This window comes from Pongo pygmaeus, chromosome X, assembly GCF_028885625.2.
Source record: "Pongo pygmaeus isolate AG05252 chromosome X, NHGRI_mPonPyg2-v2.0_pri, whole genome shotgun sequence".
Classification (NCBI taxonomy): Eukaryota; Metazoa; Chordata; class Mammalia; order Primates; family Hominidae; genus Pongo; species Pongo pygmaeus.
In genome coordinates, this window is record NC_072396.2 from 54905918 (window position 1) to 54928491 (window position 22574).

General features: G+C 43.5%; 1 protein-coding gene and 1 non-coding gene across 9 annotated transcripts in view; one reads left to right on the forward strand and one right to left on the reverse strand.

Annotated features, from left to right (window-relative positions):
- Window positions 1-20680, reverse strand: part of WNK3 (WNK lysine deficient protein kinase 3) — a 175897-nt gene extending 155217 nt beyond the window's left edge. For 2 of the 8 annotated variants that reach the window (XM_054471275.2, XM_054471277.2), the window contains exon 1: window positions 19654-20479. The gene's annotated coding sequence lies outside the window, so the exon portion shown is untranslated. Of the gene's footprint in view, window positions 1-13715; window positions 13838-19653 lie in introns of all 8 variants that reach the window. The other 6 variants (XM_063660249.1, XM_063660251.1, XM_063660250.1 and 3 more) reach the window with 6 other exon arrangements.
- On the forward strand, window positions 5574-5680 carry LOC129025478 (U6 spliceosomal RNA). The gene has a single exon (XR_008497234.1). It is a non-coding gene; the product is annotated as a U6 spliceosomal RNA (small nuclear RNA).
- Window positions 20681-22574: the final 1894 nt, after the last annotated feature.

A 22574-nucleotide genomic window follows, 5' to 3' on the forward strand; every position in this document is an offset into this window, starting at 1 on the left:
CAAGGTTGTAGTGAGATTGACAGAGCCACTGCACTCTAGCCTGGGTGACAGAAACCTTGTCTCAAAACAAAAAAAACTTTGCCTTCAGGTCCATGGTGTTGGGAAAATTTTTTTTTAATTTAAAAACAACAGGTTGGGCTGGGCATGGTGGCTCACACCTATAATCCCAGCATTTTGGGAGGCCAGGGCAGGCCGATTACCTGAGGTCAGGAGTTCTAGACCAGCCTGGCCAACATGGCGAAACCCCGTCTCTACTGAAAAATACAAAAATTAGCCAGGTGTGGTTGTGCATGCCTGTAATCCCAGCTACTTGGGAGGCTGAAGCTCAAGAATCGCTTGAACCCAGAATGCAGAGGTTGCAGTGAGCCCAGATCACGTCACCGCATTCCAGCCTGGGCAACAGAACAAGAACCTGTTTCAAAAAAAAAAAAAAAGTACTTAGCCAGGCATGGTGGCATGCACCTGTAGTCTTCGCTACCGGGGAGGCTGAGGTGGGAGAATCACCTGGGCCTGGGAGGTTGAGGCTACAGTAAGCCACTACAGTCCAACCTGGGTGACACAGTGAGACTCTGTCTCAAAAAAAATTAATTAAAATAAAAAACAAAATAAAATCTTATTCAGACCCCTAATATACTAGAGGAGTGGCAAGTACTGGTGCTCTGGTATAATAATTCTAACACCTGGCTTCCCAACGTATAGGATAAGAAGCAAATAAGACCTGGGCACGGTGGCTCACACTTGTAAACCCAGCACTTTGGGAGGCTGAGGTGGGTGGATCACCTGAGGTCAGGAGTTCCAGACCACCCTGGCCAACATGGTGAAACCCCATTTATATTAAAAATACAAAAATTAGCCGGGTGTGGTGGTACATGCCTATAATCCCAGCTGCTCGGGAGGCTGAGGCATGAGAACAGCTTGAATCTGGGAGGCAGAGGCTGCAGTGAGCCAAGACCATGCCACTGCACTCCAGCCTGGGTGACAGAGCAAGACTCTGTCTCAAAAAAAAAAAAAAAAAAAGAAGCAAATAAGAAGGATGAAGAAAGAAATCTTCCCTCAGTCTTTTAAAAACCAGTACCCTAAGACAAAAATATGTTACTAGAGACAAGGAGGGGCATTTTACGTAGATAAAAGTTAATACATCAAGACAATATACCATAAACACATCTAACAACAGAGTCCCAAAATACATTTAATAAAAACTGACAAAACTGGAGAAATAGATAATTCAATAATAGCAAAAGATTTCAATACCCCACTCTCAATAATGGAGAGAGTAACTAGACAGAAAACCAACAAGTATATGGAAAACTTGGTCAATACTATCAACCAACTTGACCTAAGTGACATCTACAGAACACTTCACCCAACAATAGCAAAATAGACATTCTTTTCAAGCACACATAGAACATTCTCTGAAAAAAAAATCATATGCTATGCAATAAAACAAATCTCAACAAATTTAAAGAGATTGAAATCATACAAAGCATGCTCTCCTACCAAAAATGAATAAATTAGAAATGAACAACAGGGTAAGGACAGACATATAGGTCAATGGAACTGAGAGTCTAAAAGCCCTAACATTTATGATCAATTGATTTTCAATATAGAGGTCAAGACCATTCAATGGGAAAAGAACAGTTATTTCAACTAAACTTGTGGCATAACTGCAATCCACATGCAAAAGAATGAAGCTGGACCCCAACCTCATACCATACACAGAAATTTAAAAGTGGATCACAGTCCTAAATACAAAAGCTAAAACTATAAAACTTTTAGAAGAAAACATTGGAGTAAATCTTAGTAACTCGGGTCAGATGATGAATTCCCAGCCACAACACTAAAACCACAAGCATAAAAGAGAAAATTAAGAAGCTGCACCTCGACTGGGCGCAGTGGCTCACGCCTCTGTTTGGGAGGCCAAGGCAGGTGGATCACTTGAGGTGAGGAGTCTGAGACCAGCCTGGCCAACATGGTGAAACCCCATCTCTACTAAAAATACAAAAATTAGCCAGGCATGGTGGCATGTGCCTGTAATCTCAGCTACTCAGGAGGTTGAGGCACAAGAATCGCTTGAACCTGGGAAGCAGAGGTTACAGTGAGCCAAGATCACGCCTCTGCACTCCAGCCTGGGTAACAGAATAAGACTCGGTCTCAAAAAAACAAAAAACCAAAAGAACAGAGAAGCTTCACCTCATCAAAATTTTAAACTTTTGTGCTTCAAAGGATACCTTCAAGAAAGTGGTGAAGACAACCTACAGGGCAGGAGAAAGTATGTGCAAATCATATATGTGATAGGGGATGGTATCAAACTATATCAAGAACTCAATAATGGCCAGGCGCAGTGGCTCACACCTGTAATCCCAGCACTCTGGGAGGCTGAGGCGGGTGGATCATTTGAGATCAGGAGTTCAAGACCAGCCTGGCCAACATGGTGAAACCCCATCTCTACTAAAAATACAAAAATTAGCCGGGCAGTAGTGGCGCACGCCTGTAATCCCAGCTACTCAGAAGGCTGAGGCAGGAGAATCGCTTGAGCCTGGGACGTGGAGATTGCAGTGAGCTGAGATCACACCACTGCACTCCAGCCTTGGTGACAGAGTGGGACCCTGTGTAAAAATAAATAAATAAATAAATAAATAAATAAAATAACCCAATAATGACCAGACAAATAATCCAATCTTAAAATGGGCAAAAGATCTGAATAGACATTTCTATAAAGAAGAAATCCAAAAGACCAATAAACACATAAGAAGTTGTTCCATCCACATCATTACTTATTGTGGAAATGCAAATCAAAGCCACGATGAAATGCCACTTCATACCCTACAATAAAAAAAAGACAGTAACAAGTGCTGGTAAGCATATGAAGAAAACAGAACCCTCATACATTGCTAGTGGGAATGTAAAATGATACAGCTGCTTTGGAACACAGTCTGGCAGTTCCTCAGTAAGTTAAACAGAGTTACCATATAATATCATCTACCTAAGAGAAATGAAAACATATGTCCACACAAAAACTTGTACAAGTGTTCATAGCAGCACTATTCACAATAGCCAAAAGGTGGAAACAATCCAAATGTCTATCAACTGATGAATGGATAAACAAAATGTATTAGGTGTAATAGAATATTAATGGGCAGGCTGGGCACAGTGGCTCACGCCTGTAATCCTAGCACTTTGGGAAGCCGAGGTAGGTGGTGAATCATTTGAGGTCAGGAGTTCGAGACCAGCCTGGCCAACATGGTGAAACCCCATCTCTACTAAAAATACAAAAATTAGCCAGGCGTGGTAGTGGGTACCTATAATCCCAGCTACTCAGGAGGCCGAGGCAGAAGAATCGCTTGAACCCAGGGGGCAGAGGTTGCAGTGAGCCAAGATGGCGCCACTTCACTCCAGCCTGGGCGAAAGAGTGAAGCTCCGTCTCAAAAAAAAAAAAAGAATATTACTGGGCAATAAAAATAAATGGTGTCAGGTGTGGTGGTGCACACCTATAATCTCAGTTACCCAGGAGGCTGAGGTGGGAGGATCACTTGAGCCCAGAAGTTCAAGGCTGCAGTGTGCTATGATCACGCCCATGAATAGCCACTGCCTGCTACCCTGGGCGACATAGTGAGGTCCCATCTCTAAAAATAAAAAATAAAAATAAAAAAAAAGGAATGGAGTATTGATATATGCTACAACAAGGATGAACCATGAAGACATTATGCTAAGTGAAAGACGTCAGAGGAAAAGACTGCATACTATATGATTTCATTTATATGAAATGTCCAGAAAATACAAAGCTACAGAAACAGAAAATAGATCAGTGGTTGGGGCTGGGGCACAGGAACAGGATTGACTGCAAATAAGCACAAGCAATCTTTCAGGGATGATGGTAATGAACTAAAATTGAGTTGTAATCAAGATTTTACAACTCTATAAATTTACTGAAAATCATTGACTTTTATATTATATTTTATATTATATTTGTAAATTCTATGTTATATAAATTGTATCTCAATAAAATATGATGTCCTGGCCAGGGCCAGTGGCTAACACCTGTACTCCCAGTATTTGGGGCGGGAGCTGCCGAGGCAGAAGGATAGCTTGAGCCCAAGAGTTTGAGACCAGCCTGGGCAACACAGGGAGACCCTGTCTCTACAAAAAATAAAATTAAAGAAATAAGCTGGGCATGGTGGTCCACGCCTATAGTCCCAGCTACTAAGGAGGCAGAGGTGGGAGGATCACTTGATCCCAGGAGGCTACAGTGAGCCATGATTGCAACATTGCACTCCAGCCTAGGTGACAGAGAGAGATTCTGCCTATAAAAAAATTTTTTTTTAAATATGGCTGGGTGCGATGGTACACGCCTGTAATCCCAGAACTCTGGGAGGCCAAGGTGGGCAATCACCTGTGGTCAGGAGTTCCAGACCAGCCTAGCTAACATGGTGAAACCCTGTCTTTACTAAAAATACAAAAATTAGCTGGGCATGGTGGCGGGCACCTGTAATTCCAGCTACTCGGGAGGCTGAGGCAGGAGAATCACTTGAACCCAGGAGGCAGAGGTTGCAGTGAGCCAAGATCGTACCATTGCACTCCAGACTGGGTGACAAGAGTGAAATCTGTCTCAAAAAAAAAAAATATGAAAGTAAAACATTTTGATGAAAATCAAAACCATCACGTTATCAAATATGCCTTTCAAAAACTATACTTACCCTCCCACCCCTCATTGTGTCCACTCTCATCTTTAGGCTGGCCTCCTGGATTAAGAATCCCAGGAGGAAATTAAAGGCCTGACAACAATAAAATGTAATAGCTGGTGAATAAACAACGAATAAGAAAAACTAGGCCAAGAACTTCACTAAGTATAACATATCTGGGGCCATCATGGATTCAATAGCTTCCTTTTTTTTTTTTTTTTTTTGAGATAGGGCCTCACTCTGTTACCCAGGATGGAGTGCAGTGGAGCAGTCATGGCTTCCTGCAGCCTTGACCTCCCTGGGATCAAGTGATCCTCCCACTTCAGCATCCCGAGTAGCTGGGACTACAGGCGTGAGCCTCCACAACTAGCTAACTTTTTATATTTTTTTGTAGAGACAGGGTTTTGCCATGTTGCACAGGCTAGTCTCAAACTCCTGGGCTCAAGCAATCTGCCCTCATCACCCTCCCAAAGTGCTGGGATTATAGGCATGAGCCACCATGCCAGGCCTCAATAGTTTCTTGACTATGGTATATGTGGGGCCATCATGGATCTTGACCATAAAACAGTTTAAGAACACAGGCTCGGCCGGGCACGGTGGCTCATGCCTGTAATCCCAGCACTTTGGGAGGCCGAGGAATGTGGATCACGAGGTCAGGAGTTCAAGACCAGCCTGGCCAAGCTGATGAAACCCCGTCTTTACTAAAAATACAAAAATTAGCCGGGCATGGTGGCAGGCGCCTGTAATCCCAACTACTCGGGAGGCTGAGGCAGAGAATTGCTTGAACCCGGGAGGTGGAGGTTGCAGAGAGCCAAGATCGCACCACTGCACTCCAGCCTGAGCAACAGAGCAAGACTCCGTCTCAAAAAAAAAACAAAACAAAACCACAGGCTCGCGCTTGCTTTGGCAGCACACATATTAAAACTGGAATGATACAGAGAAGATTAGCACGGCCCCTGCACAAGGATGACACGCAAATTCGTGAAGCGTTCCGTATTTTTAACTCCCAATATCCATTTTTTTTTTTTGAGACAGGGTCTCACTCTGTCGCCCAGGCTTAATTGCAGTGGTGTGATCACGGTTCACTGCAGCCTTGACCTCCCAGGCTTAAGCGATCCTCCGACTTCAGCCTTTCGAGTAGCTGGGACTACAGGCACGTGCCACCAAACTCCTAATTTTTAATTTTTTTTGTAGAGATGAGGTCAAGCCACGTTGCCCCGGCTAGTCTCAAACTCCTGGGCTCAAGAGATTCTCCCTCCTTGGCCTCCCAAAGTGCTGGGATGACAGTCATGGGCCACCATGCCTGTCCCCAAAATCCACTTTTAAAGATAATTCCATTCTAGTTATCTAGCAACTTTGTAAATTAGAATAATTTAATTTAGCCTTGCAACTTAATAAAAAAACTTTGGGCTTCAATATAAAAATATAAGTATTTTCTCGGGCAAAGGTGGGAAAATTCACATTTTCCATGAAAAACTAAAGAAATAACATTAATTAAAAGCAAATTCTGGCTGGGCGCAGTGGCTTACGCCTGTAATTCCAGCACTTTGGGAGGCCGAGGCAGGCGGATCACAAGGTCAGGAGATCGAGACCATCCTGGCTAACACGATGAAACCCCGTCTCTACTAAAAATACAAAAAATTAGCCGGGCGTGGTGGTGGGCGCCTGTAGTCCCAGCTACTCGGGAGGCTGAGGCAGAATGGCATGAACCTGGGAGGCAGAGCTTGCAGTGAGCCGAGATGGCGCCACTGCACTCCAGCCTGGGCGACAGAGCGAGACTCCATCTCAAAAAAAAAAAAAAGAAAAAGCAAATTCCACTCCAAAGTCAGTATATTGAGCATAGAAGGTTCACATGTTCCTTTTGCAGTCTTTCACCTTTGTGGTTCTGACCACAATCAATGATCACAAACATATGAATAACTCACTGCCTTGCAGTACAAAACTGAGTCTTGGTTCTCATAAACTAATATAGGACCTGACTAAACATAAAAATATTTGAGGACGGGCGCCTGGGCACGGTGGCTCACGCCTGTAATCCCAGCACTTTGGGAGGCCGAGATGGGCGGATCACGAGGTCAGGAGATCGAGACCATCCTGGCTAACACGGTCAAACCCTGTCTCTACTAAAAATACAAAATATTAGCCAGGCGTGGTGGTGAGCGCCTGTAGTCCCAGCTACTCGGGAGGCTGAGGTGGGAGAATGGCGTGAACCCGGGAGGTGGAGCTTGCAGTGAGCCGAGATCATGCCACTGCATTCCAGCCTGGGCGACAGAGCCAGACTCCGTCTCGGAAAAAAAAAAAAATTTGAGGCCAGGCGCGGTGGCTCATGCCTGTAATCCCAGCATTCTGGGAGGCTGAGGCGGGCAGATCACAAGGTCAGGAGGTCGAGACCATCCTGGCTAACACGGTGAAACCCCGTCTCTACTAAAAGTACAAAAAATTAGCTGGGCATGGTGGCGGGTACCTGTAGTCCCAGCTACTCGGGAGGCTGAGGCAGGAGAATGGCATGAACCCGGGAGGTGGAGCTTGCAGTGAGCCGAGATCGCGCCACTGCACTCCAGCCTGGGGAACGAAGCGAGACTCTGTCTCAAAAAAAAAAAAAAAAAAAAAAAAAAAAAAAAAAATATATATATATATATATATATATATATTTGAGTGGATTCTTCAAAATCCATTTAATTTGGCGGATGTTAAAATATAAGGGTATTTAAATATATTTATCTAGAGTTATTAAAACATACTCGGAATGAACTATTACCAAAGTGAATTCATATTTCCCAGAGTTTTAAAAATATTATTTTGGCAATTATAGGTACTGATGAGAAGAAATTAGAACCACAAAGAGGCGATTCTAGAAACAGCATTTTTCCTCTTATTTCCTATCCCAGATCCTTAGGAGTTGAACTACCTTCATATGAATAGAAACCCCGTCTCTACTAAAAATACAAAAAAAAAAATTAGCCAGACATGGTGGCACACGCCTGTAGTCCCAGCTACTCGGGAGGCTGAGGCACAAGAATCGCTTGAGGCCAGGAGGCAGAGGTTGCAATGAGCCGAGATCGCGCCACTGCACTCCAGCCTGGGCGATGGAGTGAGACTCAGTATCAAAAAAAAAAAAAAAAAAAAAAAGAAAACGATGAAGGGTGAGCACCAAACCTATTTACGTGGCAATATAAAAATAGAGATCATCTCTATCTTGAGGTTCAAAGAACTTTAGGGAAATGTCAGAACACAGATCATCTTCTGTGCAAAATACTTCCAAGCCCTACAAATTCAGAAAGAAAAGAATAAAATAAATAGCATTATATTCATCTTGCAATCCCAATATAAGTATATAATTACAAAAACTTTCAGTTAAACCTTTGTGTTTTTTATTTTTATACCTTATATTCCTATTTTCAATATATAAATTTAACTCAGTGATATATATATGTTGTGTTTATAAATGTTCTGGGAACAAGATAGTATCTCAGTTAAACTTTTTAAATCACCTTGGGTATTGAATATTTTCATTAATAATAGATTTTGTGAACTTATTATTTTGGAATTCAAAATTAGCTGATCCACCAAAAAAAAAAAAAAAGAACACAGGCTCAGCCGGGAGTGGTGGCTCACGCCTGTAATAATCCCAACACGTGGGGAGACTGAGGCTGGCAGATTGCTTGAGCTCAGGAGTTCAAGACCAGCCTGGACAACATGGCAAAACCCTGTCTCTGCAAAAAAATAAAAAATTAGCTGGGTGTGGTATTGTGTGCCTGTAGTCCCCGCTACTTGAGAAGCTGAGGTGGGGACGAGCTGAGCCTGAGCCTGAGCCTGAGCTGAGCCCAGGGAGGTTGAGGCTGCAGTGAGCTGTGATCACACTACTGTACTCCAGCCTGGATCACAGAGTGAGACTCTGTCTCAAAAAAAAAAAAAAAAAAAAAAAAAGAACACATGCTCTGGAGTGGGAGAAATCTGGAATCAAAGTTCTGCCTTTCAATCCTTGGAAGAGATTTCCGGCAAATTAGTTAACCTCAATCATTCTTGATTGCATTTGTGAAATCTCACAGGACCAATATGAAAATACACATAAAATATTTAGCACAGTGCCAGGCACAATATAATAATCAATAAATGCAAGCTTTTATTTTCTACGTCTCAAAAACCCCTAGGGACAGCACTATATTAAAGTACTATTCAACAATACTCCAGAAAACATTAAATGATTTTCAGGAGACTCTATTTAGGAAGGCAGAAAACCATATATTTTCTAAAGTTTTTCAGTAATGAACCATGTTGGCATTGCCAAAGGGACATGCTCCAGTGACCAGGATAATATCTCTTCTACATTCAGCAATGTAGAAACGTGGCCCAGTGAAAAAGTTTACAAAAATCAGGCCTCAAACCTGGAGTCTCTTACTAAGTTCACAGTTATATATAATTACCTACATGTAGCCATTTTTGCTTCATAAAATGATAAACACACTTATCTAAGCCCTAGGAATATATATAAAGACAACTGTGGCTGGGCACAGTGGCTCACACCTATAATCCCAGCACTTTGGGAGGCCAAGGTGGGTGGATCACCTGAGGTCAAGAGTTCGACACCAGCCTGACCAACACGGCGAAACCTCGTCTCTACTAAAAATACAAAAATTAGCTGGGCGTGGTGGCACGTGCCTATGATCCCAGCTATTCAGGAGGCTGAGGCAGGAGAACCGCTTGAACCCTGGAGGCAGAGGTTACAGTGAGCCAAGATAGCACCACTGCACTCCAGCCTGGGCAACAGAAAGAGACTCCATCTCAAAAAATAAAAAATAAAAAATAAATAGCCAGGCATGTAGTATATGCCTGTAGTCCCAGCTACTTGGGAGGCTGCAGTAGGAGGATTGCTTGAGCCTGGGAGGTTGAGGCTGCAGTTAGCAGTGATTGTGTCACTACACTACAGCCTGGGTGACCGAGTGAGACCCCATCTCAAAAAAAAAAAAAAAGACATATATATATATAAAATACAATGTATGTAATATATATATACACACACACATATACATATATATAATACAGTCATGTGGCTCAAATATCAAATAAAGAGGTTTATAAAGGGCAGGCTCATTCCCAACTCTATCTCCCTTCCATTCAATTCCATTTGCCCCACCAACAGGTAACCACTCAACAGATTCTTGTGTAGTCCTCCAGAATCTCTTCAGGCAAATTAACAAATATCTGTTCTCTCCTTCCCTATCTACACAAAAAGGAACACAGTACACACCAAGCTCTTTTTATACTCATAGTAACTTAAGATACATGTTTTTCCTTTTCAGTACATATAAGTTTCTCATTCTTATTTTGTAGTATTCAATTGTTTGCTATTATAAATAACACTGTAGATTTCATTGTATATATGTGTGTGTGTGTGTGTGTATGTGTGTGTGTGTGTATATATATCCCTGAACTAGAATAGCTAGATCAAAGGAAATTTTTTTTTTTAAAGACAGAGTCTCGCTCTGTCACCCAGGCTGGAGTGCAGTGGTGCGATCTCAGCTTACTGCAACCTCCACCTCCCGGGTTCAAGCAATTCTCCTGCCTCGGCCACTGGAGTAGCTGGGATTACAGGCGCACGCCACCACGCCTGGCTAATTTTTGTATTTTCAGTAGAGACGAGGTTTCACCATGTTGGCCAGGCTGGTCTCCTGGGCTCAGGTGATCCGCCGGCCTCGGCCTCCCAAAGTGCTGGGATTACAGGTGTGAGCCACTGTGCCCTGCCAAGATCAAAGGAAATTTGCACATTTATTTTTTAAACTTTTATTTAAGTATACTAATATATCCACAATAATGTATGTAATACATGTGTATCTTTATATAATGCTGCCAAATTGCCTTCCATGGGCAATGTACCAATTTAAACTCCTACCTCCAACGTGTGAGTGTCTTTTACCCCACAGTCTTGACAACAAAGAGTGTTATCAAACATTTTGATTTTTAACACTCTGATAAGTTTAAGCAAGGAATCTCAGTGTGGTTTCAATTAGCATTTATCCTACACATAAGGGCAAGCATCTTTCACATAAACAATCGTTAAAATCAGGAATAAGCCAAGATTTCCTACTACCAACTGAGGAAATAAAACAAGACCTACACATGTTAGAAAGTAGGAGACAAAACTCAAAACTTACAGACTACATGTTTATCTATCTAGAAAATCCAAGAAAATCAACTAAAAAACTATAACTAACAAGCAACTAACAACAGTTCAGCAAACAGGCCAAAGACAAAAATCAACATACAGAAATCTGCCATATATCTCAGTAATCATTACAAAATGTAATTTAAAAAAACAACTATCGACCAGGCACAGTGGCGCATGCCTGTAATCCCAGCATGTTGGGAGGCCCAGATGGGTGGATCACCTGAGGTCAGGAGCTCGAGGCCAGCCTGGCCAACATGGCAAAATCCCGTCTCCACTAAAAATACAAAAAAATTAGCCAGGCATGGTGACGCATGCCTGCAGTCCCAGCTACTCGGGAGACTGAGGCAGGAAAATCGCTTGAACCAGGGAGGCGGAGGTTGCAGTGAGCCGAGATCGTGCCACTGCACTCCAGCTTGGGTGACAGAGCAAGACTCCATCTCAAAAACAAACAAACAAACAAACAAAAACAATTATCCTGTTCATAAGAGCAACAAAGCTATAAAATACTAGTCTAGGAACAAACTCAAGAAGAAATATACAACACCTACATAAAGAAAATCATGAAATTTTACTGAAATACACAAACTACACCATGTTCCTTGGTGGAAAGACCCAATATCAACATCTTCACAATTCCCCTCCCCCGACTATTATTCCAAAATCAATGCAATTTCAATCAAAATCCCAAAGAGATGTTTTTGTCTGAAACTGACAAGCTGATTCTCTAAAGAGTAGAAGGAAAGTCAAGAAAATCTTGATAAAGAACAACAAGAACTTGCCTTACCAGATAATTACATATAGTTATATTAAATTAAACAATGTGGTTTTAGCACAGAAACAGACAAATTAACTTAGCTGGCATGGTGGCATGGGACACTAAGCCAGGAGAATCTTGTGAGCCTTAGGAGTTGAAGGCTGCAGTAAACTATGACCATGCCACTGCACTCCAGCCTAGGCAAGAGAACAAGATCCCGCCTTTAAAAAATAAAAAATTTAATTTAAAATAGACAAGTGAACTAATGAAATAGAACTAGTACAGAAACAAACACATGTATGTATAGGAATGCAGTCTATGGTAAAAATGGCATTTCAAATTTGTGAAGAACAGGTAGTATAATAAGTTGTGTTGGGATAACTGGTTATCAATTTTGAGGAGTGGTAAGCTAAAGCCCTACCAAAAACCAGTCACAAAAATAAATTCCATGTGGACTTAAAAGCTAAATATAGGCCAGGCGCGGTGGCTCACGCCCGTAATCCCAGCACTTTGGGAGGCCGAGGCGGGCTGATCACGAGGTCAGGATATCAAGACCATCCTGGCTAACACGGTGAAACCCCGTCTCTACTAAAAATACAAAAAAGTTAGCCAGGCATGGTGGCGGGCGCCTATAGTCCCAGCTACTCGGGAGGCTGAGGCAGGAGAATGGCGTGAACCCACGAGGTGGAGCTTGCAGTGAGCCGAGACTGTGCCACTGCACTCCAGCCTGGGTGACAGAGTGAGACTCTGTCTCAAAAAAAAAAAAAAAAAAAGTAAGTACAAGTGGCCAATACATGTATGGTAAGGGGATTACTCAAACTCATTAGTAAACAGAGGGGTACAAGCTCAAATGATTCAGTATCATTTTTCACCTACCAGGATACAAAAAATAAATATCTGTTAAGTTTGAGAATTGTATAAGAAATTTGGTATTCCACGCACCGTTGGCAGCTAAACTGGAATAGCCTTTTCATAGGGCAAATTCCAAGTATCTAGTGCATAACTGTCACCCAGCAATTCCAATCCTTAGTAGTATCGCTTGAGAAATATTCCTGCATGTGAACAAATATGTAGGTACAGGGCTTTTTTAAACTGAAACATTGTTTTAAATAGCAAAACAAGCAAACAAAATCAACCTGAAAAGAACTTAAATATCCATCTATAGGAGAATGCTGAAATAAACATGGTACGTCCATACTGTGAAATAATAAGCATCTGTTTAAAAAATGCAAGATGGATATATACTGATATATAAAAATCTCCTACATATATATAAGGTGAGAAAAGTAAGTTGTAGTACAACATGTATATTATATCTACATACTATTTGTGTTAAAAAAACCACAAAACTATGTATTTCTAAATGTACTCACATATGGGTGAATGCATATAAAAAAGACTAGAAAGACATACTCTAAACTGATCCTAGTAGTCAAAGCTAGAAAAGCACACAGGAAGAAATACTATGTATCAATCAAAAAGAATGAAGTGAACATATAAATACTGATATGAAAAGAGCCCTAAGTGACAATCTTCAGGAGAAAACTCATAAAATATATATCACATACTTGTTATTTGTATATGTACAAACATATGCATGTAAATACAGAGAAAAAAGGACTATAACTATTCCACAACCAACTCTTTTTTTTCTTTCATCCTTATTTTGGCAACCATGGAACCAACTCTAACAAATGGTTATCTATGGGAGGGCAGGAAGTTGGGTTAAAAGGCGTTTTAATCTAATGCTATATTACTTTAATCCTTTAAAGAAGAGTTGCTCATTAACAATCTGTACAAAAGATTATCAGTTAAAAAGGCTGGGTGTGGTGTCTCATACCTGTAATCCCAACACTTTGGGAGGCTGAGGCGGGAGGATCACTTAAGCTCAGGAGTTTGAGACCTGCTTGGGCAACATAGCAAGACCTCATCTCTATTTTTACAATAAAATAAAATACTGGCTGGGTGCAGTGGCTCACGTCTGTAATTCTAGACCTTTGGGAGGCCAAGGCGGGTGGATCATCTGAGGTCAGGAGTTCAAGATCAGCTTGGCTAACATGGCAAAACCCCACCTCTACCAAAAATACAAAAACTAGCTAGGTGTGGTGGCACGCACCTGTAGTCCCAGCAACTCGGGAGGCTGAGGCACAAGAATTGCTTGAACCTGGGAGGTGGATGTTGCAGCGAGCCGAGATCTCACCACTGCACTCCAGCCTGGGTGACAGAGTGAGACTGCATCTCAAAAACAAAACAAAACAAAACAAAACAATAAAATAAAGCAGAAAGACAACTCACGGAATGGAAGAAACTGTTTGCAAATCACATATCTGATTAGGGTCTAGTATCTAGACTGTATATTTTTTAAAAAACTCTTACAACTCAACAATAAAAAGACAAACAACCAAATTTTTTAATGGGCAAAGAACTTAAATAGACATCTCTCCAAAGAAGAAATACAAACAGTCAACACACCATGAGAAGATGCCCAACATAATTAGGGAAATACAATTCAAAACCACAATGAGATACCAGTTCATACCCATTATGATGGCTATTTAGAAAGAAAAATAAATAAAAATAATTTTTTAAAAAACAAGTAAAAAACAGAAAGCAACAAGTGTTGGTGGGGATGTGGAGAAATGGAACCCTCATACATGGCTGATGGCAATGAAAATTGGTGCAACTGCTATGGAAAACAGTTTGGTGGTTTCTCAACAAGTTAAACATAGGGCCGGGCCCAGTGGTTCATGCCTGTAACCCCCGTACTTTGAGAGGCTAAGGCAGGAGGATCATTTGAGCTCAAGAGTTTATGACCAGCCTGGGCAACACAGGGAGACCTTGTCTCTACCAAATGTAAAAAAATTAGCCTGGTGTGGGGCGTGGTGGCACACACCTATAGTCCCAGCTACTCAGGAGGCTGAGGTGGGAGGATTGCCTCAGCCTGGGTGGTTGAAACTGCACTAAGCCATGATCATGCCACTGTATTCCAGCCTGGGCAACAGAGCCCTGTCTCAAAACAAAACATAACATAGGATTATACATGACCTAGCAGTTGCGCTCCTAGGTATACCCAAAATAAATGAAAACAGGTATTCAAACAAAAACTTGTATACAAATATTCATAGCAGCACTATTCACTAAAGCCAAAAGGTGGAAACATCCCAAATATCTATGAACTGATAAATGGATAAACAAAATACGGTATATCCATACAAAGGAATAATACTCAGCCATAAAAGGGAATAAAGTAATGCTACATGCCACAACACAGATGAATCTCAAAAACATGCTGAGTGAAAGCCAGACACAAAAGGTCATATATTATATGATTCCATTTATGTGAAATATCCAGAATAGACAAGCATTAATGGTCACCTGGGACTTGGAGGAAGGGAGAATGGGGAGTGACTGCTTAGTGGGTACAGAATTTCCTTTTGAGGTGGTGTTAGCTGCACAACATCATGAAGTTACCTAATGCCACTGTACAACTGTACACTTTAAAATGGTTAAAATGGGGCCAGGCGCAGTGGCTCACACTTGTAATCCCAGCTCTTTGGGAAGTCAAGACAGGCGGATCACCTGAGGTCAGGAGTTGGAGACCAGCCTGACCAACACGGAGAAACCCTGTCTCTACTAAAAACACAAAAATTAGCCAGGCGTGGTGGGGCATGCCTGTAATCCCAGCTATTTGAGAGGCTGAGGCAGGAGAATCACTTCAACACAGGAGGCAGAGGTTACAGTGAGCCAAGATCATGCCACTGCACTCCAGCCTGGGTGACAGAGAGAGACTCCATCTCCAAATAAATAAAATAAAATAAAATAAAATGGTCAAAATGGTAAATTTATATTATATGAATTTTATCACAATTTTTAAAAGTTACTATGCTACCAGCCTGGCTAACATTGTGAAACCCCATCTCTTCTAAAAATACAAAAATTAGCCGGGCGTAGTGGTGGGCACCCGTAATTCCAGCTACTCGGGAGGCTGAGGCAGGAGAATCATTTGAACTCAGGAAGCAGAGGTTGCAGTGAGCCGAGATCGCACCATTGCACTCCAGCCTGGGTGACAGAGGGAGACTCCCTCTCAAAAAAAAAAAAAAGTTACCATGCTAAAACACAGAAAACAATGTACTCCATTTCTTTCAGTCAGGCACAGTGGCTCATGCCTGTAATCTCAGGACTTTGGGAGGCTGAGGAAGGTGGATCACAAGGTCAAGAGTTCGAGACCAGTCTGGCCAATATGGTGAAACCCCATCTATACCAAAAATACAAAAATTAGCCGGGAGTGGTGGCATGCACCTATAATCCCAGTTCCTCGGGAGGCTGAGTGAGGCAGGAGAATAGCTTGAACCTGGGAGGCAGAGGTTGCAGTGAGCCGAGATCGCACCACGGCACTCCAGCCTGGGTGACAGAGCAAAACTCTGTCTCATTAAAAAGAAAAAAAAAAAAAAGAGATTCATGAGAAAAATATATCCCTGAAAGGGCATCAAAGCTCATTTCTGTAGTGAGTCAATCTCAACATTTGCCAAACCAAATCTCATAACAAGCTCTATCAAAACAATTAAAAATTGTATCAATTCTACTTTTGAAGCTTTAAAATTTCTGAATGAATGTCTTATAGATGTCTTTTAGTCATCAAATGTCTCCTAATGGCATCATAAATGTTATGATCTCAAACAAAGGTGGAAAAGACCCACTCGTTTGAAAGAATTCTGGCTTTTGGCCAGAGACAAAATCGAGTATATCTGTATATAGAGCTGGTTTACTTATATTGAGAGACTGAGAAAGGAGGGTTTTTTTTTCTTATACACGATTCCTTCCCCACGAAAACATACACAAAAATTTAAGCCCTCCAGGAACAACAGTTAACTGTGGCCTGTCGGGGAGGTGGGAGGGGAGAGTACTAGGGAAAAGAGCCAACTCATGCTGGGCTTAATAGCTGGGTGATGGGTTGATAGGTGCAGCAAACCACCATGGCATGCGTTTATCTGTGTAACAAACCTGCACATCCTGCACATGTACCCCGGAACTTAAAAAATAATAAAATAATTATTTTTTTAAAAATCAGTTAAATATACTAATAAGTATTATTTAAAAATAAAAAAATTAAGCCCTCCGTTACTTATTTTTATTTCAATTATCTGACTAGAAATCTGATAGCGGGCCAGGCGCGGTGACCCATGCCTGTAATCCCAGCACTTTGGGAGGCCGAGGCAGGCGCATCACTTGAGGTCAGGAGTTTGAGACACTAGCCTGGCCAACATGGGGCAACCCATCTCTACTAAAAATACAAAAATAAGCCAGGCATGGTGCCACGTGCCTATAATCCCAGCTACTAGGGAGGCTGAGGCAGGAGAATGGCTTGAACCTGGGAGGCGGAGGTTGCAGTAAGCCAAGATCACGCCGCTGCACTCCAGCCTGGGTGACAGAGCGAAACTCCCTCTAAAAAATAATAATAATAACCATTATTTTCTTTACTTCTATCTACTCTGGTTCTTTGCAGCCACTGGCTTTATCATTTACCGGCTCAGCAATGAACAATATAGTAAAAACAAAACTCTATGGAAGAAAGTTAAGTCAACACTACAGAAATCTAACTCCTAAAACTATAATTATTTAAGCAAATGTAAACTTGTGATATGAAGATCAACAATGGTCTAGAAGTCAGAACTCCAGGGTCCACCACTTACTAGGGCACGTCTTGTTTTTCTGGGCTTCATTTCTCTTTCAGATAGAAGGAGAAAAATACCTTTCCTACCTGCCTCCCAACCAAAGTACCGTAATAAAATTATGTACAAGGTATGATATAACTCTAAAGAGGAGGACCTAACCTAGCTTGGTGGAGGATGCTGGGAAAAGGAAGAAAGGGAAACCAGGAAAGGCTTTCAGGAATAGCTGGTGACAGATGTTAAGTTTTAAAAGAATGAGTTCAAATTCAAGGGGAGGCAGAGAGAGAGCATTCCAGGTAGAGGGGGACATCAGAAGCAAAGGCAGAGAGAGAAACACCATAAATCTGTTTATGTTATTCCCCTTCTTAAACAATCAAGAGTTCCTAATTCACCCCAGCCTCAACCTAAGATTCCAGCCTTATCTCATCCCATTCTCCAAATATACCATGCTTACACTTTCAAGACCCAAAATGTGAATGTCCTTCTTCACTCTAGAAACATCTAGTTCAAAACTGGGAGGCCGCCTTGCCTGGTTGAGTTAGTGCAACATTTCCAGGCTCTTATAGTGCCTTTATACTTCTACTGTACTATTTAATACATTAAGTATTCATCTCAATCTGAGAGACTATGAACAGAATATGACCTTTTGTATTCAAACTGTGGGTAACCTAAACAAGGATTACACTCTTCCCAATATCAAAGCAGAATGAAAGAAAAACAGCATGGGAATGTTCTCAAGTTTGCAACGTTTCCAAGAAAACTAAATATATATCAGTAAAATTTGTAAAAAATAATCACAAAACATTAAAATCCATAACCGTTAATCTTCACCCAGAACAGAATGAGACCAGGACAAGACATCCTTATCAGAAGATAAGTATTCAGAGAACAAAATGTTCACGTTATCTGTTGTAATTTAAACTCACACCAAAAAGCGAGTGCCAATTTTCAAAGATAAATTCGGAATGACCAAAAAAATCATGTACAATTATTTTAGTTCAAAGTCAGCTTTAGTGGATTTTTTAAGACAGAGTCTCGCTCTGTCGCCCAGGCTAGAGTGCAACGGCACAACCTTGGCTAGCTGCAACCTCTGCCTCCCAGGTTCAAGAGATTCTTCTGCCTCAGCCTCCCAAGTAGCTGGGAGTACAGGCACGCTCCACCACGCCCGGCTAAGCTTTAGTGCATTTTTGCTATCCTTTAATGCAAGGTATCTTTCCCTTGAGCTGTCGAGTTTAAACAATTTTTAAACTCATCAATTCAAAGGATAGAGACCGTCTTAAAAGACACCTGCTGCTCTGTCACATACTAAGACCTCTTCAAAAGTTCTCTTGGTATTACAACTTACTACAGATGAAAAACAGATAATGGTATCTCCAAAAATTGGATATAATCACTACTATGCAGAAGATTTTCACAACTCAAAGGCTGTTTTATTCATATAATTGTCTCAATCAACAGTAACTCTTAAGAAAAAATAGCCATACTATTCGCATCTGTTTTGAGGGTTCAGTCTCATTTTAACAGTCTCTCAACTCCCAAGATACGGAGATACTCACGTGCAGGATTTCCACCCACACCCCATTATATAAATGTTTCACCACTTTTAACTAGTCAAACAAAACCTCTTTCAGTACAGTGAAGCCACCTTACCACTTTCATCCTCACCTATCACACCATCTCCTCCCCATCCCCAACCTGTCAGTCACACAACACACACCACCCCTTCCCAAATAACACCTCAGAATCTCCTTGAGCCTAACACATTTACACAACAAGCCAGCAATATTCCTCACCCCATCCTGTCCCTCACACATCAGCTGAACCTCTGAATTAAATCTACTCTTTCCTTTATCCTATTCCCATCAATACAACTGAACTTCCCACACCCGAAGCGATCTTCCCTTTCACTAGCTTCAATCTCACTTAAGTGATCACTCAGTCCTTTGTCAACCGTCTCCTGTCCCCAACCTGTATCCTCCTCACCTTCCCCGTCCCCTGGTCTTCCATCAGCTCCCAAAGTTGTCACCCCTCAACAACAACCAAAAAAAAAAATCAAAAACAAAAAAGAAAACAAAACAAAAAACGCACCTCAGCCTCAAACCTGCCCTTCCCCACTTTCCCCCTTTTCATTTTCCTCTCCGCCTATTCAGCAGTTTCGACAGCCCCTTAGCCCCGAGCCCGGCCTCGTCCGGTACCGACTGGTGAAGGCACTCACCCTGCCTCGGTCAAGCCGCCCCCCGCTAGGGCGCTTACTTCTAACAGACTCTTGGCCGCCGCTGCCTCCCTCCATTCATCCCTGGCCCATTCATCTCTCAGCCCGATCCCAGACACGCCCCCCGGCCTCCTCCCTCTCTCCTAGCGCCCCGGCTGGCCCGGGACCCTCACCAGATTAGCGGCTCTCGCAGAGGAAGACTCTCGACTCTTTTCGCTTCTCCCTCGCCCTCTCTCGAGCCTCCTCTCGCCCCACGACGAGCCACACTGTAGAATAGACACATACACACACACCGCCTCCTCCTCGACCGCCTCCTCCGATGCTTCTTACTCTTCTCCTCGATGTCTCGAGCTCCGCTCCGCGTCGTGTGCGCTTGCGCGCGCGAGCGTCTCCCCGCGAGCCCACCGGGCCAGCTACGGCCGGTAGGTAAAGAGCGGGCGGAGAGAGGGGAGCGGGGTACGAGCCCAGGCTCGCGCTCGGCCCGGAGCTGAGCAGACGCACGCGTACTCCAGCCAGGGAATTCGGACGGGTAGGAGAGAGGGGCGGAGGGGGGCGGGGAAGGGAGGGGAGAACAGAGGAGGGGGAGGGGCGGAGAAAGCCAACGGAGCAGCCCCAACTCGGAACCGCCCCTATCGCGGCGAGGTGCCGAGTGGCCAGCCAACGAGAGTGCGCGCACGTCTCCCGCCCCCCTCGGCGCCGCGGGAGAGAGGGATGCGCGTCGAGGAGAAAGGCTTCTCCCCCTTCCAGAGAGAAAACCTCTTAGAGGAAGCACGCGCGACACCTCCTGTGTGTTCCGAAGCGCTCGCGCTCTCTCTCAGCTGCTCTACCCTCTCCCCTCAGAGAAGAAGAAGAAGAAAAGTCCAAGCACACACTACTTCCTAGCCCCCCACTGCCCACCCTTGGGTCTCCGCGAGTCTCTGAATGCGGTAGCGCCGCTGTTAGGAGGTGGTACCAGCCGGCAGCTTTTCGCCCGCCACCCCGACTCCCTTTTTCCAACTCCCGGGATTTCTCGCGAGACCCATACCTGCCGGCTTTGGGATTAGAAGTCGAAGCACAGACTTACAAATACTGGCCTCCCAGTTACGTTGCGGGGGCAACAGCCACGGCATGTCTCCCCCGCCCCCCAGGACCGCAGTGCGCGCGCGCGGGGGCTGGGAAACGACCAAAGCAGGAATGGGAAAGGGAAGCTATGAAACTGATTTTTGACGGCATGTAACCGCTAGGCCTGGGCACGTGCCCTGCGCCTCGCAGGCGGGTGCGATGTACCCTGGGAATTGTAGTTTTTCTTCCTACCTATGGTCCGACTCCCACCCTCAGTTTTACTTAGGCCTCTGACCGGGAGGGGGATTACCGACGCCATTTTGCTGGGAACAATGGCCCTGGGCCCTGATGGTGGCAGGTGGGGGAGGGAGCAATGGTTTTAAGGGTTCGGTGAACCTCCTCGGCCCCTCGGTGCCATAGCAACCCCTTCAGAAACCTGGTCCCGCCCCCTCGCCGCCGCCAGGCTTCTAGACCGCGCGCATGCGGAAAGGCTGCCTCCCACTGAGACTGGCTCTCTGTGTCTCCCACCGGCCACCTCCTTGAAAAACTCCCAGATCCTCTAGCTGGTAGTGAATGCTGCCTCCTTCGAGCTTTCGGTACGTGTTAGCCTCGGCGCAGCGGCTTCAAACTGCTTCCTGTGCTATGCCAGAAGCAGTATAGAATTGTTTCTGTCATTCTCCCATGAATAATCCCGGCCCGACAGAGGAGGAAACTGAGGCTCAGGAGGGGAAATGGACATGAATTGCTCAACTTCATACTATTTGTGGAGTTAGAACTTGAACCTAGGTGTGCTCACTCCAGAGCCGAGGCATTTTTCAATCTCCCGGGAGTCATCTGGTGGCGCAGCTAAAGGGCAGGGCAGCTAAAGGGCAGGGCATTCTTTTCGAATGCCCCTCAAGCTAGGAGGCTGTGTGGGAAATATTTGACTAATGCTTTCAGCCATCCAGCCTCGGCCCTGTCACTGAGTTATCCCCTGTCCACTACCTATTTTTCTTTTCCTGCTGTAGGCTTCAGAAATCTCAGTCTTTTCAGCTCTTTAAAACAGCACAATCAATAAATTTAACTCAGGTTTCCAAAGTCCAAATAAAGTGTAATGGTTTATCTTTGACTTTGTAAGGGGGGGGGTGAGTATAATGGTGGGAGGCCTTGTAGCCCTATCTCTTGCTTCTGTCCCTTCCTTATTAATTTCAATATTGCCAGAATATGTAAGGAAACCGGACCATGCCCTAAATACATTCAAACTCTCATCTTTCCGTTTTGACAACAGAGGGAGATGCTGAGGAAACAATTAGGGCTATGAGGTCCAGCCACTAGAACGGTGGAGATCTTCCTTCCTGGCCGACTTAAAAGAGCAAGGTGTGGTTTCTCCAAATAGCTTCACCATTCTACCTTAAGGGTCTCTGAAGTCTCAATTAGCTGAAAAATGGATGGGGTCTCCCACGCTCCTTTCCTCACTGTCCCTGAAGATAGTCCGTTTTCCCTGTTGATTGGTTGACCAGTGTAGGAAAAACAGAGGAAGAGTAGCTGAACAACCACTAAGGGGCAATTTCAAAGTTTCAAAGGTTACCAATTTATCCCAAGTCTTTGTAGGTCCTGACTCCCATGAGATGGCAACTAGAAACTTGTGGCCATCGTTTCTATTTCTCAGTGTCACCCTGTTCCCACCACTGCCACACACATCACCTTTATGAAAAGCAAGGCATCTAGCTCAGTTGTGACCTGCTCCTCTTCCCTTGTCTCTGAGCCTGATGATGTAGGTAATAAATAAAGAACAATACTTGGAAACGTTAGCCCTTCAATCTGCTTAGATGTTAATTCTTTTGAGCAGTACCTCTTTGATCGTTGAATACTTGTTAAAAAAAAAAAAAGCTATTGAGTAGAGTGACTTTTATGACCTTTAGAAATTTGAAAATCAAACAAGTCGGCTCCCCATCCAAATACAGGTCCTTCTCAATTTAGACCTTTTATTGACATATGTGCTCTTCTGTTTGGGACAATCTGGTCTGTAACTCAGCACAAATGCCACTGTAGGCAGAAAGGGGAGCGGGCAATT